Source organism: Acromyrmex echinatior, chromosome 12, assembly GCF_024713525.1.
Source record: "Acromyrmex echinatior isolate Ae372 chromosome 12, ASM2471352v2, whole genome shotgun sequence".
Lineage (NCBI taxonomy): Eukaryota > Metazoa > Arthropoda > Insecta > Hymenoptera > Formicidae > Acromyrmex > Acromyrmex echinatior.
In genome coordinates this window covers 11,979,366-12,003,035 of record NC_141863.1, presented here as the reverse complement: position 1 = coordinate 12,003,035, position 23,670 = coordinate 11,979,366, and the positions used below count along the sequence as shown (strand labels likewise).

The window sequence follows — 23,670 nt, the reverse complement described above, 5'->3', positions numbered from 1 at the left end:
ATTTTTAAAAATATTTTTATTTTTCTTTTTCTAAATATCACATTTATGGTTTTCTTCTATGTTATTACATCAAGATCTAGCACAAGTATTTTGAAAAATTTTTCTATTTAAATTAAATTTTTTCGTTTTATATGATTAACTCTTTAATTTTTTGTAATAACACTTAAATTGAGCAAGATTATGCAAATTTGTATATAATATTTTGAAGGAGAATTAAATAACCACTATTTTAGTTGAAAGAGAAAATGTCTTTGAATGGATTATGCTATAATAATTTCATGTAAGAGGAATTTAAACCATTTGGATTGGAATAGGAAGATCTTGCAATAAGATATACGTATACTTAGGTTTTATTTCATAAAAATTAGTACCATTTGGATTAAGTAAATAATAATAAAGATAGTATCACTAGAGTTTCATTTTTGATTTTGATAGTAGAATTTAACTTGGCGCCACAGTTGTTGATATCAATTCTTTTATACAAATGATACATATCATTAGATTAATATTCATTATTTATTTAATTTGCCATATATAGTAAAGAAATGGGATTTAATTTTGCGCTAATTTTTGATATCAAATCTTTTAAAGGAACGGTACATATCATTAAAGTTAATATTATTTATAATTTTATTTTATAATTTAATATATAATATATAAGTTAATATTTTATAATTTGGTATCCGAATTACATGGAATTTAACTTAGCGCCAATTTTGTTGATATCAAATCTTTTATACGAATGATACATATCATTAGAGTTAAGTAAATAACAAGAGACAATACAATATTTGTGTTTTACTTTTTAATTTGATAGAATTTAACTTGATTAGTTAGATTGTAGCATCTGGATTTTAATTTTTCATTTGATACATTAATTTTTTTCAAAGAGTATTAATTTTTGACAGAGAATAAAAGTTGCCATTATTTAGGTTAGATTAAGAAAAATATGTTCAAAAATATCTTTGAAGAAAAATTAAAACTACTATTAATTCGGTTGCATACTTAGTATTATATACAAAGAGCCGGTTTCATCAATTCGATTAAGCGGAATCGGTGATTAATTGTCAATCATAAGTGATCAATTCTACTAAAACAACAAACACAAACACAATTAGTCAGTTCCACGGCCAATTAAGTAATTGGCGTTGGTGAAACCGGCTCAAATGATTCTTCACGAAAAGCACATGCTTAGCGCTTTTTTTTATCTTTTTTTAAAACGGTAAGTTTGTATAAATAATAAGAAACAGTATCATTTGTGTTATACTTTTTAATTTGATAGAACTTGATTAATTAAGATTGTACATCTGGGTTTTAATTTTTCATTAGATACATTCATTTTTTTTGAAGAGTAATAATTTTTAGCAGATCATCTTATTCTTGTTTATCAAATGCTTCACCTATATATTGACATCATGCATTGGATCGCAACGCGCTTACAATACGCGTGCGACGCTGCGCTGCGATTAATGTAGAACCAGCTTTAAGTAATGTCTTAAAGTGCTTAAATAATGTCTTAAGACGGCTCTCTGATTCGTGACATCTTAAGATGAATTAGTGTAAAAACGAGAACCGTACAAGAACTTTAGTTGAAAAGAACAGACCTATTAATAATATCATTAAATATATTGGGGATTTCTTACGATTTAACCTGTATTTGTATTTATATTATTATAAACATATTATTTTTACGACAATTATATTACAGCTTTTATGCACCAGTGCATAGAAGACATCTGAATGAAACAAAAAGGAGAAAAGTGAGAAAGTGATCTAATTGGTTGGCTAAATCACTTGATTCAATGCCATTAGTCGTGTTCAGCAAACTCAACAGTTGCAGAGTGGATCCGTGCGCGCCATTGACATCTAGAATGGACCGTTATTGGCGGTGGTGGAGATAGAAAGATGAGTAAAGTGAGAGGCAAATAAATGGACAAACTTTCTCGTTCAAATCCTTGGTGGGAACTAGGCCATTGTATTCAGCGGACTTAACAGTAGAGTCTTAGACTACGTTTACACACACTGGTAAAAATGATTTTATTAAAAACCGTTTTAATTATTATAAAACCGGTGTTGGTACTTATTTACACGATCAGGCATATTTTACCTCCACCAAATAGTTTCACAATATCAAATAGTTTTGATATTGTAAATAAACTTAATGGAAAGGTAATCGATAAATACTTCAGTATTATATCATTCGACGTGATCTCGATGTACACGAACATTCCAACCGATTTAGTATTAAAGAGTATTGAACGTAGGTAGAACTTGATTGAAAACAAGACTTCGATTCCTTTCCATAAGTTTATTATAAAGCAATTATGATTATAATTAACTCTACATATAAAGCAATTATGATTATAATTAATTCTACATTTTTTAAATTGGACAAAAAAATATTTACACAGATTTTTGGCATGCCAATGGGCTCTCCATTGTCCCCTATATTAGCGAATATTGTTCTACAAGACTTAGAACAAGAAATTATTACTACTAGTAATATTATCTCGTCTTTTTATTTTCGTTATGTTGATGATATTGTATTAGCAGTGCATAAAGACAAAGTGGAGAATGCTCTGGAATTGTTTAATTCATATCATGAAAGGCTAAGATTCACAGTTGACTTTGGCGATGAAAACGGCATTAATTTTGTAGACGTTAAACTAACAAGACAAGAAGGAGGAATCATCTTCGATATTTATAAAAAACCTACTAATTCAGGGAGATATTTAAATTATTTTTCGAATCATCTGTTAGTACATAAAAGGGGCGTAATTATCGGGCAATTAGATAGAATATTGCTTTTATCCCATCCAAAATTTCAGGAAAAAAATCTCTGACTTAATTCACACTCTGTTAATGAATGGTTATCCTGTTAAATTCATCTTTTCAACAATAAAAAATAAAATTAAAACTTTAGAAAATAGAATGAATTTAGATAAAAATAGTGAGTACAACAATAACGAAAGCGACTCTAATTCTAATTTAAAGAAAAAGTTTTTTATAATACTATATTTAAGTAAAGTATCAGAAAAATTTAAAAAACTATCACATATTCAAGGCTTTAATATCACTTACAAACCTATAAATAAAATGAATAGATTTATTAAAACTGAAAAAAATCCTCTGCGTAAAGAGGACCAGTGTGGAGTGATTTATAAAATAAATTGTTTAAATTGTGAGTCTTCTTATATTGGTCAAACAAAAAGAAAATTAAAAACTCGAAAAAGAGAACATAGGGCTGACATAAGAAGATCCACCTCGGAGATGTCAATGGTTTCACATCACCAGTTGAATGAGATGCATGAATTGGATTGAGATAATATCAGAATTTTAGGCACAGAACAATCATTAATAAGAAAAGAAGAATTTCTGAAATGATATACATAAAAAACCAAATAAGTAGTATCAATAAGCAAAGTGACACTGAAAGTTTGCCCGATGTTTATTTGCCTTTTCTAAAGAAAGATCTCTCTCACACTTAATAAATAATTCTAGAACGTTCTAAACTTTTGACACATATATATAAATAGTGGTAACAGATATGATATGACAAATAATAACACACAAATGTCACGACAAATTTCCATCTATGTAAAGGATGTACTTGAGATTCATCATTTTTTTGCTGTAAAACAGGTAACGATTCTATTCTCATACATTTCGACTAGAAGATATGAATGATAGGTTAAATTTTTTAAAATTAGATTCTTGTTCTACATAATTCGTAATATGACAATTAGCGCTGCAACATTGTTGTTCGAGATCGGTAATTCGAAAGAAAAGCAAGAATTCTTTCAGTCGACCGACATTAATTGTCATTGAACGCATGCATAAAGTGAGCTCGTGATTTCATCTCGAGCATGATCTTAATCCTCATTAAAATCATCGAATTCGTCGTTCTTTGTTCTTTTTAAAAACAATTCGTTACACGCAAACAAGCTGTCGTTACCGGCAACGGACAATCGAAAATTCTAGAACGATTCAATTCGCGCACGCGAGCGCCGCGCTCTGACGAATACGTCATGCGCTGTCACCAATCCCACGCACGGATTTTCTGCCGCGCATGACTGTTACGTTGAACGTCGCTAGAAAAGAATTCAAAGCGCCAATCAATTCTGTATACCTAATGCCACGTAATAATTAAGATTGTGGCAAAATTTTATTGGATTTTTCCCAAAAGGGAAAGCTCAGGCCGAAAGCAATAAATGCTTCGATCTCGCCGTCCTCCTACTTACTTCCAAAAAGTTCTTAGAGTTCTTAGAGTTATAATCGCTTCGTAAAATCGCCGTGCTAACCGTTTAGTGAAATCGCTATAAACTGAATCGTTCGAGAAGTGCCGAGAAAAATCGCCGAGATTTTCCATCACCGCGATTCCAAACTCAATTTGGAAAAGGTGACCGCATTTAATATTCTGTTAATCTGATCTTTAATTAATTATATCTTTTGACTTTGTAACTGAATATATTAAAGAAATTCTTTTGTTAAATTACAAAGAAACTGAGTTGATTTTTCTGTCGTGCATCATACCAGCCGTGCGCCGAACTCTCACTCTAATTTTTCCGCGCGGTGCGCTCTCGCACAATTGTTGTACAATGCACCTTTACATGATGAAAGAACACGTTTATATAATACATAATTATATTATACGATGATTGATTTAATTTAATTTTTGTCAAATATATGTAATTCTGCATTTTAAGAATATTGTAAATTTACTGAAGATGGCTAGATGGTGGCCGAAACGTCTAACGTTTTATTAATGTAATGATAATTAAATATCACAAACAATATCTTGTGCGGTGGTTTTTATGCTCTTCTTTTCATAAGTTAAAATAAAAATATCTCTGTGTCTGCAATTAATCGTTCCTATCTCACCGGTATTGTATTACGTGCGCGTCATCACACCATCGCGTGCGACCATCGCGCAGTGCGAATAATTATATAAGATAAAATAAAATAAAATAAAATATATAATATAACATAATAAATAAATAAAACATTCCGCGTACGAGAAGAGGATGACGACACATAAGAGGAAAAATGATAAGTATTAATAGAAAGTATATATGATAAGTATACATGATAAGTATAGCGCGCGGAGGGGACCATGTTCGGTAGTAGTGGCGGAGACCGACGGCGGACCGCGCCCAGAGGCGACGGCGGCAGCCATTGACTTCGCGCTACGTCTTCACCGCGACGCAGACGCACACCTCCGCTACGTAATTTCCGGCTACGTAATTTCTCGCACCCAGGACGTCCTCGTCTCTTGCACTGCCATCCCCGCGATGTCGCCCACTGTGACATCATTTTCCTCCTCCTCTCCTGTGACGTCACTCCCTCGCCTAACGACATCACCTCCTGTGACGCGATCCCTTCCCCTCTCCCTGTGACGTTACCCTTCACCTAGTGACGTCACCCTCTCTCCGCAGACTCCCGCACCGCGGATATCCCCCCTCCCGCCCCTCACCTCTCTTTAAAACTCCTGCGTTAGAATCTCCCTTGTCTTATTACTGCTCAATTTCATTTGTTGCTAGCAACAACGTATGGTATTAACAATTCTCATACCAAGACGATTCACGTAGGATTGCAAAGAACGAACAAAGGAATCTTCAAAACCTCTTGTAAAATTGAACGGACACAACGCGGACGGAATTTATTTCGACACCGACTGCTGGCAACAGTTTCAATATCACATAGGACTCATGAACGAATATTTAAGCAGCGATAACAGAGTGAAAAATATTTGTAGTAAAAAATATCACCATTAGCTTTACCACATCTTATGGGACAAAATCAATATTGCTGGCATATAAAGAAGAAAGGGAAAATTTCAATCTTTGAAAAGAAGAGGACGTGCACGATTCAACTCCATCGGCGACGAAACGAAAAACCTACATAGTGGCAATTGTAATGCAAAAAATTACCTTCCTCGAACTGCAAAATATTGTAAAGTGCGCGTTTAAAACAATTAGAATCTTTATCCGATAATGTTAACAAGTGTACTCTATTTAATTCAAGAAATCGAAACTACCTGCAAGTTTTATTAATCAGGAAATTATAAAATTAACGTTGCGAGATAATTACGAAGATATAGAGCATAATGTACGTACATAAATTAACAACTTAATTTTTCTTGATATGTATTTCGATATAATATTTTTGGAATTAACTTCACTAAGATATAACGAAATTTTTTATATAATTCTCTCGAAGCGAGAATCGTTGGCTTAATTTTTTTAAAAACTCTTTTTACTTTATTCTCATAAGAATTATATATTTCTTCTTCTTGAAAAAAAGAATTTGTATCAATAAATACATTTTTGCATAACATAAACTCGTTTCTTAATCACTCGTACACTCCAATAACCAACTTTTTTCTTTACATATTTCTGTTATTACATGTATAATATAGACTTTTAAATAAAATACAAGAAGTACAATACAAATTCATAAAATCCTTGTTATACAGGGTGGGCCATCTATTGGTACGTTTTTAAAAATGCGATCAAATGAGCATACATTGATATTTTTTATTAATTTTTTTTTTGTTGTGAAGCTAAAAGTATCCGCGTCAAGAATGAAAAACGATTTCGTTCATGTGGCTCCCTCTACTGGCCTTACAGTATGCCATTCGGTCACCCCAATTATTAATGACATTTTGGACTACCTCGGCGCCAATTTCACTCAAAACAGTCGTAATATAATGTCATCCACTAACATCCCTTTCTCACGAACTTTCCTCACCAATTTGCGTATAGCTCCTTCGGTGGGTGCTCTATCACGACCCATATTTCTTTTCAAAATTCGTACAGTTTCGGCGACACAGCACTGACTTTGAAAATAAGTTTTTAAAATTTCAAAACGCTCTTCAAGAGAAAACATGTTGTTTCGTGCCGCGGACGGTATGACTAATAAACTGTCAAAATTTCGGGTCTGTTGCTCGTTCGGTGTTGCCATACGACGAAATTCAAAAACGTACCAATAGATGGCCCACCCTGTACATAAAAATCATACTCTCGAACAAATGAGTCATCATACCGGAGACGATGCGTCGCGTCAGTTGAGCATGTTTGTTCCTATTTTACCTCCTTCTTCTTAGCAAAAGTAAGACTCCAAAATTTTTAGTATAAGATCTCATCTCTCATAAATAAAAAACATTCACAAACGCCAACACGTCGGAGACATAGTGCCGCGTCAACAAAAAAAATGAGCGTCATAAAACCGCCCGCTATTCATGCCCAGTGTTCATACTTTGTCTTCACGACAAAAAATGTTACAGTCCCAATCTTCACTCACCATTTTTTTCACTTTATCCTCCATTTTGTCAGAGGTCTTCTACTACCCCCCCCCTTCTTTAATCACCTCGTGAATAGGTACGATGCGAATCAATCAGATCTTTATCAAATATAGGACGAACCAGAACACACCATTTAATTATCCTATTACTCCTACCTTTCACTCCTCGATCAATCAGAGCGCGCCTTTTTCCAGACTGAACCGTCTAGGCCACGCCCACGGCGCCGGCGAGAGACGTGGAGGAGACGTTTGTTTTGGTGCCACATGACTGCCCATATACTACTTTCGCATTTATTCGTTGTAATATTGTATTGGAAATGTAGTTTTTGCTGTTAAAAAAGAAAATTCAAAACATAAAGATCAAATGCGTTCAAGCAAATATGCAAGCAGTAAAAGAAGCGATAAGTAAGCTTCCCACAACTCAACAATTCGTGCAGGCATGTTTTGCAGCATCGAAAGTGAAAAGTAGTAAAGGCATGCGATATACTACTCAATGGATATACGAATGTTTGTTGCTACAAATAAAAAGTAAAAAAGACTTATGAGCATCTTCGAAGTCACAATATACTTGCCTTGCCATGCAGAGATACTTTAAAGCCGGTACATTGAAACCATTAAAGATTGTAAGGTTGTTAAGGGTTCCTAAATATATCTATTGGAAATTAAATTTATTATCTATTAAATTTATAGAAAGTTTTAAAGAAAAAAAGTGCGAAAATGGAACCATCTGATGTGCGTGATAAGTTTATTTCTCTCAAATAAAAATATACTATGTACATGTATTAATATAAACATTTCTTGTCGATGATATTGCATACTTCATAAATTCTTCTTTCTTCTTTATAACTATTTTTTCCTTGCAATGTTTTCTTTTTTATTACTTTGTTCCTATTCTTTTTACTCTCTAAATTTTTTGGAGTGAAAATTGAGCTACTCATTTATGAAGAATGAATTTTTCAATATTTTATGAGTGAAATTTATTCGTTTTCGACAGAGTTGAATATCAGTTTTGAAAGAATGAAAAATTCGAAAGCTCACTTGTAAATCTTATTTGTTTTATCTTATGTGTTTCAAGATGATTGATCTATTAGATGAAATGAAAGTATCTAAGACACTAACGTTTAATCGTAAAAACCTTGAAGTTGAGGGCTTCACGAATTTGGGGAAATACACAAAAAGTTGGAAAAAGAGGAGATCGCGCACTGGTCTTCATATTCTAAGTTCATGTTCCATGTTTCCTTTAAGGGCAAATGGATACAGGCAGTAGGATGCTTTCTTAGTTCAGGAAGCACATCTAGAACAGTTTTGCATCAACTCATGGAATGCATTATTCTCATTGAGAAAGCTGGATTCAAGGTCGATGCAATGGCATCAAATGGAGCATTCTGGAACCGCTCCATGGAGGACAAGTTCGGTGTGACAGAACAGTGTCCAGCATGTCGTTCGTTGATCTTGAACGATTCCTTTATTTTTTATCTATTTCCTACATTTGATAAAATGTCTAAGAAGTTTCTTTTCCAAGTACAGTAGTAGTAAAACAAGGCACGTTCTGGATCATGGGGCTAGAGGGGGGGGGGGGCGCAGGAGGTCCTCGCAGGCGCGGCGAAAGGGAGGGGGACGCGCGGGAAGTCCCGGCGCTATCGGTGTTTACCGATATGATGATACATCCTACTATGTTGTGACGTCACATATCACCGCCGCCATCGCCGCCACCGCGGACTCCACGTCCATTCCAAAATGCGTCGCGGTATTATAATGCGAACAAGATTCATTTTAAAGAAAAAAAAGAAAGAAAAATTATTGTATGTTATTATTATATATAATATAATAATAAAATATTCTTACCTTCTCCACACTCTCTCCTTCTCCTTCTTCCTTCTCCGCTGAATTCTTATTCTTCCTTCTCCTCCTCCTCCTCCTTCTCCTCCTCTTCTTCCTCCTCCTCCTCTTCCTTCTCCGCTGAATTCTTATTCCTCGTCCTCCTCCTCCTCCTCCTCCTTTTCTTCCTCCTGCCCGATCGTCAGGACGCTAAGGAGATAAATACCCAAATTAAGTTCATTGTAGATACCCAAATTTAGTTCTATTTGATTGAATAATTCGGATATATCCTCAGGATATTCCAGAGGGGGAGAAGGAGCGAGATCCTTCAAGACTCGGAGACGCTCTCCTCCAGAACTCCAGCGGAGACGCTCTCCTCTTCAACTTCTTCTTCTTCCTCTTCCACTTCCTCTTCCTCCACCGCCTCATCGAAATTGTCGATGAGATGGTTGAATGCAATTCTGTTAATGCGCACATGAGTGAGATCATCCACCTCATCGGCAATCTCGAAGAGGCGATGGAACAACTCTATTTGAGTGACATGTAATTGAGTGAGATCAATTATAATATCACTCTATTGAACTGAGAAAGAGAAGGAGGAGGAAGAGGAGGCTCAATTCTTTGCAGTTCTTTATCATCCATGTTATACAATAGCTACACAGTAAAAAAAATTATCACTTCACTTCACTTAATCACAGAAAATGTGCAAAAGTATTCTACCATTTAGCGTTAATGGTAGAATATTTTTGCACGTTGGGAGAAAAAAAATCACTCACGTTGTAATACGTCTTGCGCACAGACAAAGCAAGACAAAGACTGATGTTGAGAATCAATCTTCGCTGCAGCGAGCCAGCCTAAAATTTATCTGTAGGCGGCAGTTGTAAAACAATTTAGATCATAAGTGAGAAAAGTCACGAGAAAAGTTACTGCTTATATAGTTGCAACACTCTTTATAATGTAGCCGCGATTATTTGTAGCCCATCGATTGCTGAAAATTCACGCTGCACGTTTATTTTCACACCTGTAACATGTCCTTTTTTCCTACGGAAAGGTACATACATACATACATACATACATACATACATACATACATACATACGTTCATACATACGTACATACATACGTACATGTGTACATTATTCGTAACATGGCAAAAAAAAACGGATTGGTTATTGTTTATCTAAACGGAGTATGATAGCGCGTCGAGGTATAGGATTAATGGATGGATGAATGGGAAGTAAAGAAAGTACATATATAGTGATGTGAACGAAAAAAATTTTTTATTCACATATTATTACTTCGTTTCTTTTTTGTACGTATTAAAAACTAAAGCTCGCAATCGACGAACTGATGTTTGTTAAAGATGTCACTATCGCATATTGTGTCTTCGAACGCGATGTTGGAAAATCGCGTATATTTGACACCAACCGTATCGACGAGTCGAGCTGATCATTCGGACATTACATCGATACATCCGTCAAACTCAAACATACTTCGTAGCGTCGTTTCGGTCATTGTAATGCGTACGGACGAAGAATCGAAACGAGCGTAGCATCGTTCAGCATGCAAACGCTGACAGTTAGCGGTCCAAAGCTTATAAAATTGTCCTTGTATTCGTTTCGTAGCATCTTGTAAATATTTCATCGCTGCTCGTAGAGGCCCTTCCACGTTTCGAGAGGCAGCGATAGTTCATGTCCGCGATGATCTCCCAGAGCGATTTCCATGTAACTCGGTGGATCAACGTTGATTCTAATTTCCAAAAATTTGTAGCCTGTAGCAATCAGATCGTAACGTCTGCTCAATAAACGTATCTCGCGATGCTCCATGCTGTGTACATACATAACATTAAAAACATTTTTTTTGTGTATAGAACGTTGAACTTACATATTACTGCAGTTCTTCTTTGTTTTATACGATGTATTGCAGTCTTTAGCGAAATACATTTTTCAACCGTTCGTACAAGCGAGTATCGCTTGTACGAAGACTAATTGCACCCGTGTAAATTGCGATGTATATGGTAAAACTTCTCGAATTGAAGAGGTAACTCTCCCCTCTTTCTAAGAATTGCGAAAATGTCGCGACACATTTTATCGCGTCTTCTACGTATTTTCTTTGTTCGCGAGTTTATTAATATTTATACTTTATATTTCGATGGTATCGATGACGCGGTGGCATGGTGATGATGAGCACGTTGGCGGCTTTGACGCCTTCTCCAGGACATTCCTAATATCTCGCTTTTTCCTTCGATGGTGGTGGACTTGGTGGACTTGGCGACAACGGACGGTACCTCTTTCGCTCGATCGATTTTCGACGCATATATTCTTTTACTCGGTCCATGTCTTAGTGCTCGTAATTGAAGCTTACGATTGAATGAAAAAAGTCTAATACACTATCTATATACATTGCATGTATGTACTGTCAGCTCAGACATGTCGCGACGCGTTTAACAGAAGCGTCAATGTTTTTCGGATACATACATACATACATACGTACATACATATATACATACATACATACATACATACACACGTACATATGTGTTCATACATACATACATTCATATAATACATACATATACGTTCATACATATACATTCATACATATACGTTCATACATATACGTTCATACATATACATTCATACATATACGTTCATACATATATGTTCATACATATACGTTCATACATATATGTTCATACATACGTGTACATTACAAAGGAAGGGAAAAAGAAATACGTAATGAATACGTTTATTAAAAAAATTCTTTTGCAACCACCAGTTATATATTTTCAATACATTTTGTAACGCGCAATTCTGAACATGTTGTCCACATCGCATAGTATTAGCAACATCCAGCTTAGTTAAAGATTCCATATCTTCGTAAACTGCATCTAAGATCTCGCTCATCGTCCAAAAGCAAGTTCCACAGCCACGTTCGTTTCTCGTCTCTTAACGTACACGATAGCATCATCTTCAAATACAGCTGCCGTGATCAGGCATTTCGCCTTGTTGTATGGAACCATCCCGTCCTCCCATTGCAATCCATGATGATAAGCATTCAAGGAAGCGCAAGACCTGTTGGATTTTGTCAAAAATTTCCATGGCACAGAACTCGTAAAAATGTAATGTGTGAGAACAGTCCCCTGTTTCAGCACCTATTTCCTTTACGATAAATTTCTTGTTAACGATGAATCCTTGCAGATCCACGAACGTTGGCACCAGCATGTTGTCGAGAAGACTGCAGTCGATTGCGGTCGATTGCGATGTATCGTAGATCTTATACCGTGTCAGAGGTGCACTTAGGTGATTTTACGCACAACATTGGTCAATGGATTATACTGAATCACGCGATCGTGTATGATGAGATAATAGGCTGTTGTATTTGTGGGTACGTTCTCCTTACATTCAAAGTCTAATCGCACGTCCACAGTACCACTGTTGACCGATTTGTTCTGTCGAGAGCAATCGATGATCATGAACAGGTCATTACATAAAAAAGTTGTAAAGATGAGACTCGGCTCGAGATACTCGTATCCGTAATAGAAACGTGCGTACAAGTCGTACAGAATCGCACATCTGTTCTTCTCAAAATCTAAATTTATCGTACGGATAACATTCCGAATTCAGATAGAGTTTTGCATTGGTTAATTTGTAGTCGAATCGACTTATATCCTCGGATATGACGTTTTTTTTACCTGTTTGCATAACGAAAATAACGTAGCGCAGCTTCTCGAGCTGAGTAGTCTTGATGGCCCACGAATGCTTAGCTCTGTGCTCTGCAAGAACAGAAACTCGAACAGATCGATCACACGAGCGAAAAGCTATGCTCAGATATCGTCCGCTCTCCCAGCGCCCAACATCGACAGCTTATTTCGCTCAATAACACATGCGACATTCGCCACTGTACTTTGAATAATTTGAGCGTTGGCTCTGTCGCCAGATTTCCTGTCAGGCAATCGTTGCGCGCTCGTATTAAAATCAACTCGTGACGAGCGTTGATCACCATGCGTTTGTAATCTTCGCAAAATCCCAACAGTACGTAAAGCGATATACAGAAATTAAAGAAATTATCCGGCTGCAGTAGTCTGCGCATTCCAGCATTCCGTAGAAACGCTTCTATTGGATGACATTATTACATAATTTTTAAGCGTGCTAATTATGACCACATTTTTATTACGGTCAATCTCCACACCTTTGAGTTCATATCGAATCTCATCGAATATGAACGCGACGCACTTATTTCCCAATGCCACGTGAGCATTCTGAATCATTTTGTTCTTCATCAGTTTTCCCTCAACATATAGAAAGCTTTCGTACGGCAGTGTGTACAGATCCTATTGCTGTATGGGTATTCTTATTTCGTTGTACCCAAACGTTGTGTTGGCGAACGGGCTGTACGTGTGAGTTTCAATCTTGACAATATGATCGTCGTAGATCGGCTCGTCTTTAATGTTTAGGATATCAGTCTCAAATGTTGCGCACCGCGAATTTCAAGGACTTTAAAAATGTAACGTTCGACGCGCTTCTTCTTCTTCCTGATGCAGCTGGATAAGCGAGTGTTATCGAGCTGTGACGTCACCAGCCTTGTAAAGAATGCGTTATCTCTCTGTGTATGCTCCGTTCCGTTCAGCATCTTATGCTCACGTTATCACTGTCGCCGTCGTACATGCAATCTAACAGTGATCTTTTCTCCTCGAGCAATCGTCCGTTTGGATCGACGATATATCGTTAGATCCGTAATGCTCCGTACGATGATCGGCAAATGATCTGCGCCAGTCTCTCCGATATCTTATATCCAGGCGGCACGCTCGGAACATTCATATATCGTTTGCGCGCTTTTACCGTTGCTGTAAAACCGCAACGCCCGCGGTCACGTTACACTCTACGCGGATAACGTTTACGTTCATTATGTTGATCGACACGTCCGATTCATGCCACCTTCGCGGCCACACAGTATACGCTTCGATGAGAATCCCAGCAGTGATCCAATGCTTGGACTTGCCAAAGTTTATTCTATACGCACATCTAATCTCGCATTTCATCGTGTTGTAGTTTGCGCGGAGCATAATCGGGTATTCTCGACCATTATCATCATCGGTGTCATTGTTATTGTTGCTGTAGTAGTTATTGTCACCACGCATTACATCAACGGTTTTAAGTGCGTTGCGATGCGGACGTAAAATCGCGCATTTCAAAAATTCATTTATGTCTCGTACTTCGTATGAACCCTCGGGAATTGTAATTTCCGCTTATCTTTGGCGAAATAAAATTTGTTGTTCGATTCATTCACATTTTATCATGTGATAAGTTTCAAAAAACACCAGACCGAGCTCATAATCTCCGTCACTCAAATCTATGGCGGGAAAATAATTCGCCGCGAGGACGGTGCTCTTTCCGCTCAGCGTAAGTGTCAATGGCACGACGGAAAAAGCATTCGACTAATATTAAGATTTCACAGCACCTCGTCGAGCTTTTTAAATTCAAGCGCGTCTATCGTTTGTAGAAATTGCAGACACTGTCCGCAGAAATTCTGATCGTACGTCTGATAAGACGTGCCAGAAATATGTAACTTGGAAGGAAGCGCTCACGACAATGAAATGCTGTCGATCATCGAGGAACTTCGCGAAGCCTTATTATAAATTAAATCGCGTATCAACGAAACGAATCAGTCGAGTGGCGTCAGCGAAAAAAAATATTTTTGCTCTTTGTATTACGCATCGAATCATGAAAAAGAGATCCAGCGAAAAGAGAAAAATTAGCTCCGAGAGACATCGACTCGTCGAGGAATTGCATGCTCCGGCAAGAAGAAATTTTCCGTGAAGACGCGTCATATTTCGAGAATACGACGATCTATTGCAGGCTGATATCGTCGAGATGCGCCTGTACTTGAACTTCAACAGAGGCCACCACTACATACTCACCGTTCGTATCGATGTGTTGAGCAAGTACGCGTGGGCCGTACCGCTCCAAAGCAAGGGTGGAAGCGAGACGGCTGATGCTATTGTTGAGATAATTCGAGCGAGTGGAAGATGTGCGAAAAATTTACAAATGGATATAGGGAAAGAGTTTTACAACACCGATGTGCAGAAAATCTTGAAAAAACACGACGTTAATCACTATTCCACGTATATTCGACGTTGAAAGCATCAGTAGTCGAGCGATTCAATCGCACGCTCAAAAACGACATGTGGAAGATGTTTACACTCAACGGCAATTAGAAGTGGATCGACGAGTTGTCGCGTCTCGTATCAGATTACATCGCACTATCGGCATGCGACTCGCCAACGTATCTCCCGAAAGACTTTTGGGCATAATGTATAGTGTGATAAAAATCGCTGATCCGGCAAAGTGGGCGATTCAGTACGCGTAAGCAAGTACAAGACGATTTTTGAGAAGGATTACACGTCATATTGGACCATTGAGGTGTTTCTGATCGTTAAGGTGCAGCGTACCAATCCCAACCTATCTACTCGAGGACTATCGTGGAAAATCCATCGCTGGTGCGTTCTAGCTGCGAGCACGAGTTGCATCGCGCTACTCATCTCTGGACGTGTATCTCGTGGAGAAAGTACTGCGCCGGAAGGAAGACAAGGTACGTCAAGTGGCTAGAATTCGATAGATCGCACAATTCAATGGATACACAAAAACAATGTCATTTGATAAAATTTCGTGTATTTTTCTACATATAAAAATATATATCAATAAGTATATAAACATATATTTTTTTATTAGCCCCCATTCATCATCATCTTCGTTTTGGATACAAAATATATAATTATTTATAACAATTTATGTATGGAGCAGAATACATACATATGAAGTAATACATAATAGTAATATTTATATAAATGTAAAAAACACGTAAAGTGTAAATCAAAAGAATAGAAATACGCATAATAGTAATACGCATAAATGAAAAAAACATAAAGTGGAATACATAAAGTGTAAATTAAAATACTAGTAGTATATAATACGTATATATATATATATATATATATATATATGTTAAAAACATATGATATACGTATTACATGAAAGTACAATAATCATAATATATAATAAATGCTATTACATAAAATATACTAATACTTGTATAAATGTAAAAAAAAGTGTAAATTATTAGGTGTTGGAATTAATTCGTAGCGTTTTTAATGAAAGAATGTTATTTATTTCACATGAGCATTAAAAAATACATTAATGAAAGTACTTCCCATCACTTGTAAAACGCTACGAATTAATTCCAACACCTAATACAATAGTAATACATAATAGCAATATATACTACATATAATATATATATTATATATAATACATATATTACAAAGGTATCCGCCAATGCCCCCACGGTAACGTCTCCGTCGAGTCCGATACGTATCATTTGTTGTCGTATGGACTCAGAGCGATTTTCGATTCGGATATCGTGTACACTTCGTGCAATTTATACACGATTGACGGCGAGTCATTTCGATCTCTTCGTTTAAACAATGCGTGTGATCGTCGAATGTTATCGTTCGCGCTACGACGTTATTTTTTACGCCTTTCGCCTTTTTAGTGTCCTTCTTGCACTCTTAGTTCCACTTTCACCACGTATATCTTCGCTCTGAGTCCAACGAATTCGATTATTATCGCACCGTTGTTCTCGTCTCTCATCAGGCCGGATACTTTTTTATTCGCGAGAGACATACCGTACACGTTGTCTGCCGGATAATTGCTCGTGTCGAATCTAGCAATATCGCGTTTCATAGTTTTGTAAACATCGTCGCATTCTATATAGTAAATAAGACTGTTCGTGTCGGTGTACATGATCTTGCATTTGTCGCGATATATTGGTGACATGTACTCGTGGTGAAATTCGTATAAGCAAACTTTCGATATGTCGAGTATGCCCACGTAAATCGGCTTGTTGAACTTCATTTCGAGTTTGCACATTCCGACGGCGGTCAAATTTTCCGTTGCGGCTGTGAAATTTCGCGATCATTGCCTCCGCGCCTTACCATCCGTCCCATTTTGTTATTAATTTTACATCAACGTGGTTGCGCACATTCTCCATGGTCTTATACCACGAATACCACATGTTCATTAGAGTAGATATACTAGGCGGGTTCTAAGCCATGGGGCTAGAGGGGAATGCGGGGTGCGGGGAAGTACTTGTAGGCGCGGGGAATACCTAACGCGGGGGAAAGAGGGGGAAAGGTCTAATCTCCTACACAATAGGGCTCCTACACAATAGGGCTCCTTTTTTTGTTATCAAAATTAGACCATGTTTTTCTTTAAAAATGCATTGATAATAAAGGTTTGAATTTGACCATGACATATTTTTCTTTTCTTTAAAAATGTATCGATAATAAAGGCTTGCATGTTAGAGAAAGATAGAGCGCGCGTGCTACGAGTGAAGAAAGGATGGAAGAATTAATAGAGTACGAGTTTCTTTTGTATGATACAGTTTTTCAATTTTTATGGTTTTTCCTGGCGCGTCGAGGCAAAGGATGGGAAGTAAAAGACAATACACATGAAATAAGGCGAACAAAAATGTTTTATTTACATCTTATTACATCGGTTTTCGTACTTATTAAAAACTAAAGCTAATAGTTCGCAATCGATGAAAGGCTTGCATGTTAGAGAAAGATAGAGCGCGCGTGCTACGAGTGAATAAAGGATGGAAGAATTAATAGAGTACGAGTTTCTTTTGTATAATACAGTGAAAATATGAGTCTTTATTTATACACGATCGGTTCAGTAAATACAAAATCTAAATGTGGATCCTATGTAAATAGGATTTTTTCTACATGATTTGTAATCTTTTTCATAAATTTTATCATAGATCTGACGATTCTGAGGATATCTATGTTTTTGTTTATGTTTCCAATATCATTGGGAAGATTTTCTAATGGCAAGTTTCTTGAATATTATCACTCACAGATCAGTGATCGTTAAAGTTTGAGTTTTATGTTCATGCTTTGTACTAACGATTGTTTTTTTTCCTTTCTTTGTTGAAATTTTCATGAAACGGAGAAATTTTGGACGGAGTCCATTGGACATAATGAAATATATAAAAGTGCATAAGTGCTCGATGTACCACAGTGGTGTCCTGGAAGACCAAGGAATCAGTCGCTTCAGTTACTGATGCTTCAGTTATTGATAAGCATAATATGGTTAATCATGTGAACATAGTCAACGCAGTCCAGTATATTCGAAACGCAGATCAGGAACAGTTCGCACATATCAGAGACGAAGTGTTCGAAGTACTCGAAGAAGTGAACTTCGAAGAACTAATGGATCAAGAGATCGATTCCGACGAAGAAACATTATCGGACGACGCTGGCTATACTAGCGATTTGAGCGAGATTGATACAGATTATATACAAAGATTTGTGTCATCATCAGAAATCCGTGCACTGAACAACCATCAAAACATTGTATAATCCATTGTTATTATACAAGAGGAGGGGTTTTCGAAATTTGCAGAATGCAGATCGTTTGAATAGACATCCCCAAAGATTGTTCTCATAAGGAAGCCATTTGACATATTTACGCGCAAAGGGGCACCCTTGCACAATTGCAGATAAAACAACCTTATTTTCCAGCAAAAAGTGCCCACATTGCCACATTAAAAAAAACTTTGCAAATGTTTGTGATGACAATTAAAATTTCTCCGTAAAGAGTTATCAAAAAGATTTAAAAAAAAAAAAAAAAAAAAAAAAAAAAAAAAAAAAAAAAAAAAAGACATGGAAAACCCGGCAGTACGCGAATTTTTGGAAACAGTGCGGCCGGGTCGCATTTGGGTAAAATTTTGCGTGGCTGCCGATGGGACGATGGCACGAGCGCTTTGAAGACTTTTGGGCCAAGCGCCGTTGCCTTGGCACAGAAAACCTGGTTGGGGAGGTGCACACTCGCGAGTGAAAATAAATTGGGACAACGTTTTCATCACTTTGGGCGACTACGCGATGGGAGTACGGAATCGCGACGAAAATCCTCATCTGGCGAGAGATCGCGCCGCGTTTAAAACCGTGTATCGACAGGTCTGTGATAAATTTAAATACATTGAGCCGCAGGGTTTTTTGGAGACCGGGGAATAGTTCGGCTGTGGGACGAGTAAAAGACGGGGTAGCGCAAAAGGAATCTGCTTCAAGGGCGAGTTTGCGACGAAGGATAAACCCCAATAAGAGCATTTAAAGAACAGCGAAAATCGTTGCCCCGATTCAGGGTGGTTTACGAGCGCCTCGTTGGCATCCACATCGCTCGAAGAATTCCGGGAAAAGTACGGTGGGCTTTGTCGCGAATCCTTAAAATGGTTTTAAAAAAACAAATCCAATGCACGGGGGATTCACATCGAAGTGCCCGAGAAAAGTGACAAAAGGGGGCGGTGACAGTTCTTTCCGAAAATCTGTTTCGCGTGGGGGGGTCGCCCCCTTGTACCCTGCAAAAACTATGTAAATGGGAATCGCATACCACATTTAAAACAACTAAATTCGAAAACTTGAGTTTCCATCATTTAAAGGATATTTATAAATTGAAGGGTTTTTGAACGGGGTTTCGAAAAAGTGTAGGGCATCGAAAAAAACAGGCCTTTCCCTCTGGCTCCCCAAATGAAAAAAAGGAAAACCCCGTCACATGCGTACGTGCAAGATCCCAACGAGGTTTTGGACTTTTTGCATGGAAAAAAAATTTACCCCCGTCTCGGGGGTTCGCAGATTTAGAAAAAAAAACAAAAAATTTTTTTTTGCATGGGTAAATATCAAAAAATTTTTAAAATTTTTTCCGTTCATTATAAAATATGGAAATAGTTAAAATTTTTTTTTTTTTTCATTCTGCACTATTCTCCAACAAAAAAATGCAGTCGCACGAAATGGACTCGAAAGATAACACTTCGTATCAATCCGGCTGGACGAAATTGGCTAAATTGGGGGAACCCTGAAATAAGCAGACGCCCCATTCACGCCCTACGCTGTTTTGGGATGCGTTTACGGAAGATGACTTGAAAGGGAAAATGCATCGTCGTGTCGTACAGCATCAACAGCACGAGGTTTTAGTATGGTACTACTGCGATGTTCATCACGACGCGTTACATTGTATGGGTTTTCCGTCGCGTGAAGTTTGCATAACGGGGTTTCGCGCCCCAATCATGTTTTGGCGCATCAGTTAAAAATATTATCCCCCCAAGACCCTGGAAACGTTGTCGAAAGAACTTGGGAAGGGTACTGAGCACGAGCGTTGCCTTTTGCGAAAAACCGTTGCGCCGGCGATCCCGGGGGCCCGCGATCATTGCCATCCACCGGTAATTCCGGGGGCCAGCGAGCAAAGAAAATTTAATTAAAAAAAATCATTTTATATTCCGATTTTTTCACAATTTTAGCTACGACCGCATTTTTAATTTAAAAGAAATTGCTCCCGCGTTCAAAGGAAAATGTAAGTTTATTACCGTACAAAAGAAAAATATTTTTTTCCTAAAAATGCGATAGCCCAAAGCCAAAAATGAAAGAATTTTCAAAAATTGCATAAATTACGATTTTCGTTTCTTAAAATTTCTAAACGAAAACCCTCGATAAATTAAAATTTTTTTTAAAGCAGAACAATTAAAATTTCGTTCTTTTTCCAACATTATCAATGAAATTTTGAATTACTCCCAAAAAAGGTTTTTTTCCGTACGAAATTGTCCGTCGAAAAATTGCGGCAGGCGCTTACCCCCGCCGTTTATTTTTCAGTTTTTTTGCAGGCGATACGTACGAGAGCGATTACGTCACGCCGGAACTTGGGAAAGCGTTTTCCTCAAACCCGGCGAGTACAGGTCTGTATTAAAAGAGTTTGTTTGGCCGCTTTTTCGAAAATTTCCCAAAGTTGTGTGCTTTACGGTCTCGATCCGCGCTAAACATTCCCGGTTTTTCCCGGGGATGCGATGCTAAACATACGGTAAAAATTTCGATTACTCACCACATCGATAGGGGAAATGTTCTTGAGGCGGTATACCGGGGGGGTCTCAGTCAATTTTCCCATAATTAGCCAGGCTAATACAATACGGTTCTACGACTCTCGAACCTGTCGTACTTGATTCTCGAGTTAACAATTTATAGGGTGGGCGAGTGTAACCATTCCCAAACGCCAAATTTCATGGGCGAAGACGCTGCAATTTTGAGTGAGTGCGTTGTTCTGGTTCATCCATCGGTTACTTCTCAAAGTCGATCTCGAGTATCCACAAACATTACACAACGCACCTGACCCCCGTTTTGTCCGCCGCGAATAACCCGCCCCAAGCGCGAGGCTAAATTTTAGGACGCTTACATAAACGCGTTACGTCACCACTACCGCAACCTCCCGCAATGTACTCGTCGGGGGTCTTCGCGTAACAAAGTTTCATCGATATAAAATTCCGCAATCTCCGGGTTTCGCTTTTATATTGAATCAAAAAAAATTTCAAAATTCGGCAAAAAATGTTTTTCAAAAAATTTTAAAAAATTAATGAACAACGCGGTATTCGTAAAACTATGAGAATGGGCCCCCTCACTTGAGAAAATTATTAACAAAATGGGCGACGGTCGGGCGGAACTGACCCAAAACCAAATTTTTAAACCCCCGGCATTTTTGGGGAAAATTTAACCCGTCAAACTGCGAAAAATCGGGGTGAAGTTAAACAACCGTTTTTACTGGGTATGTGTTCTTACATATCAAAGTTGCTTGTAGAATTTCATCCGAGATTGTTACCATATTGTGAAAAAGAAAAATTTGTACACCGACACGGACTTTTTGTAACGTCGAGTGCAGAACGTTTACGAACTATGAACGTGATATGCTGTTTCGACACAGTGATTACCGGGGACAACGCTACGGTTGCCCTCGCGAAAAAAAAAGTACGGCTGTAAAAGACAAAAAAAGGTGTGATAATCCAAATTCTTGGTCTAGAGCGAAGTGTACCGGGAGGGGATCAAAAGAGAGAAATAAAAAGCGAAAGGCTTTAACGGGGAAAAACACAAGGGGAAACGATAACTTCGACGAACCCCGGGGGGTTTAAATAAAATTAAAAATATCGTGTCAATCGTGTATACATCAAACTGCACGATGTGTAAGTTCCCAATCAAAAATCCTCTGAGCCATCATACAAACGATACATGTCCCAGCCGGAGACGTTACCGTGGGGGCATTGGGGGAAACCCTTTGTATATTTTTGGGGGGTTTTTGGGTTTGTGTGTGTGTGTGTGTGTGTGTACAACTTTATAAAATTTTATTTTTTTTTACTTTTTTCATACGTGCATTTTTTACTATTTCTTAAAATTTTTCCGTAATGTTTTTTTTTTTTTTCTTATATAATATTATTTCGTTTTATGGTTCATTTATTTGTTTTACTTTTTTTTCATTTTATGTACACTTTTTCTATTTATATCTGAACTAAAAAACAAAGGGAAAGGGGAATAAAAAAAATTTACTTAGTTTATTACTTAAATTTTTGAATTTTTTTATGTAAAAAAAAATACATAAAATAAAAATTTTATCAAAACTTTATTTTTGTTCCAAAATTGTGTGTTTCATCGATTCCCCCACCATTTGCGTCACCTTGTCCCCCCTTCCTGCCAGTATTTTTCTCCCCAAGATACACGTTGGATTAGCGCGATGCAACCATACTCGTGAACGTCCACGGGGAAATTTTCCACATAATCCCGAGTAAATGGTTCGGATTGTACCTGCACCTTAACGTCGAAAACTTCGGGGGTCCAATTGAGTGTCCCCTTTCTAAAAAACTTTTATTCCTTTCACGCTCCCGGGAATCCCCTATTTAAATTTGCGGGCCCGCGTCTTTATCGCGCGAACCGGCCCAAAGGCCTTTGGGCGATCGGGGATTTATTTGGCGGGTCGCATGCCGATGGTGCGTTTTGCGCGCGTTGAATGACAGGAGACCGGCACTCGCGACCCCTTATAATTACCGTTGGGAACATTTTCCCACATATGTTCTAAGCGGCGATTGAACCGCCGCTATGACGCTTCCCAAACTCGAATACGGGGAAAAAATTTTTAACATTGTTTTTTTAAAGTTTTTTTACATCCGTTGTAAACCTTTTCCCCTTCCGTTTGAAAATTTTTTTGGAAATCTTCTACCTTTCGAACGTTTCCCCCGGGGATAGCGTTAGCCGTCCGCTTCCCCCTGCTCTTGATGGTAGCCCACGCGTATTTGCTCAAACGAACGGTGAGTATTTGGTGGCCTCTTTTTAAAAATGATAGGACGTCCCCGCATAACCTCCACAGATCGTCGTTCCCGAATTTGCGCGCCTACGCAAAAAAATTTTTTCTCCGGGAGCGTGAATTCCTCACGGTTGCGTCTCTGGGAAATTTTCCTCCTTTTTCTCAGATTTTTTTTTTCATGATTCGACGTGTAATACACGATACAGAAAAAAATGTATTTTTTCTGTTTTAGTTCTAAACTGAATCTTTTTCCTTGCTAGCATTTAATTTTAAAAGCCCGCTTCGCGAAGTTCCTGGGTTGTCACAATTCTTTTGTGACGTTTTTTGCCGCCGTGCAAAGCGTGGCAATGTAGACGTCCACCACTCTTTGGGGATCACCCGGGGT

The 23,670-nt window shown here is 37.7% G+C and overlaps 1 pseudogene; it reads left to right on the top strand.

Moving 5' to 3' along the window:
- Positions 1 to 174: 174 nt before the first annotated feature.
- LOC147907915 (uncharacterized) lies at positions 175 to 15,990 on the top strand (annotated as a pseudogene).
- Positions 15,991 to 23,670: the final 7,680 nt, after the last annotated feature.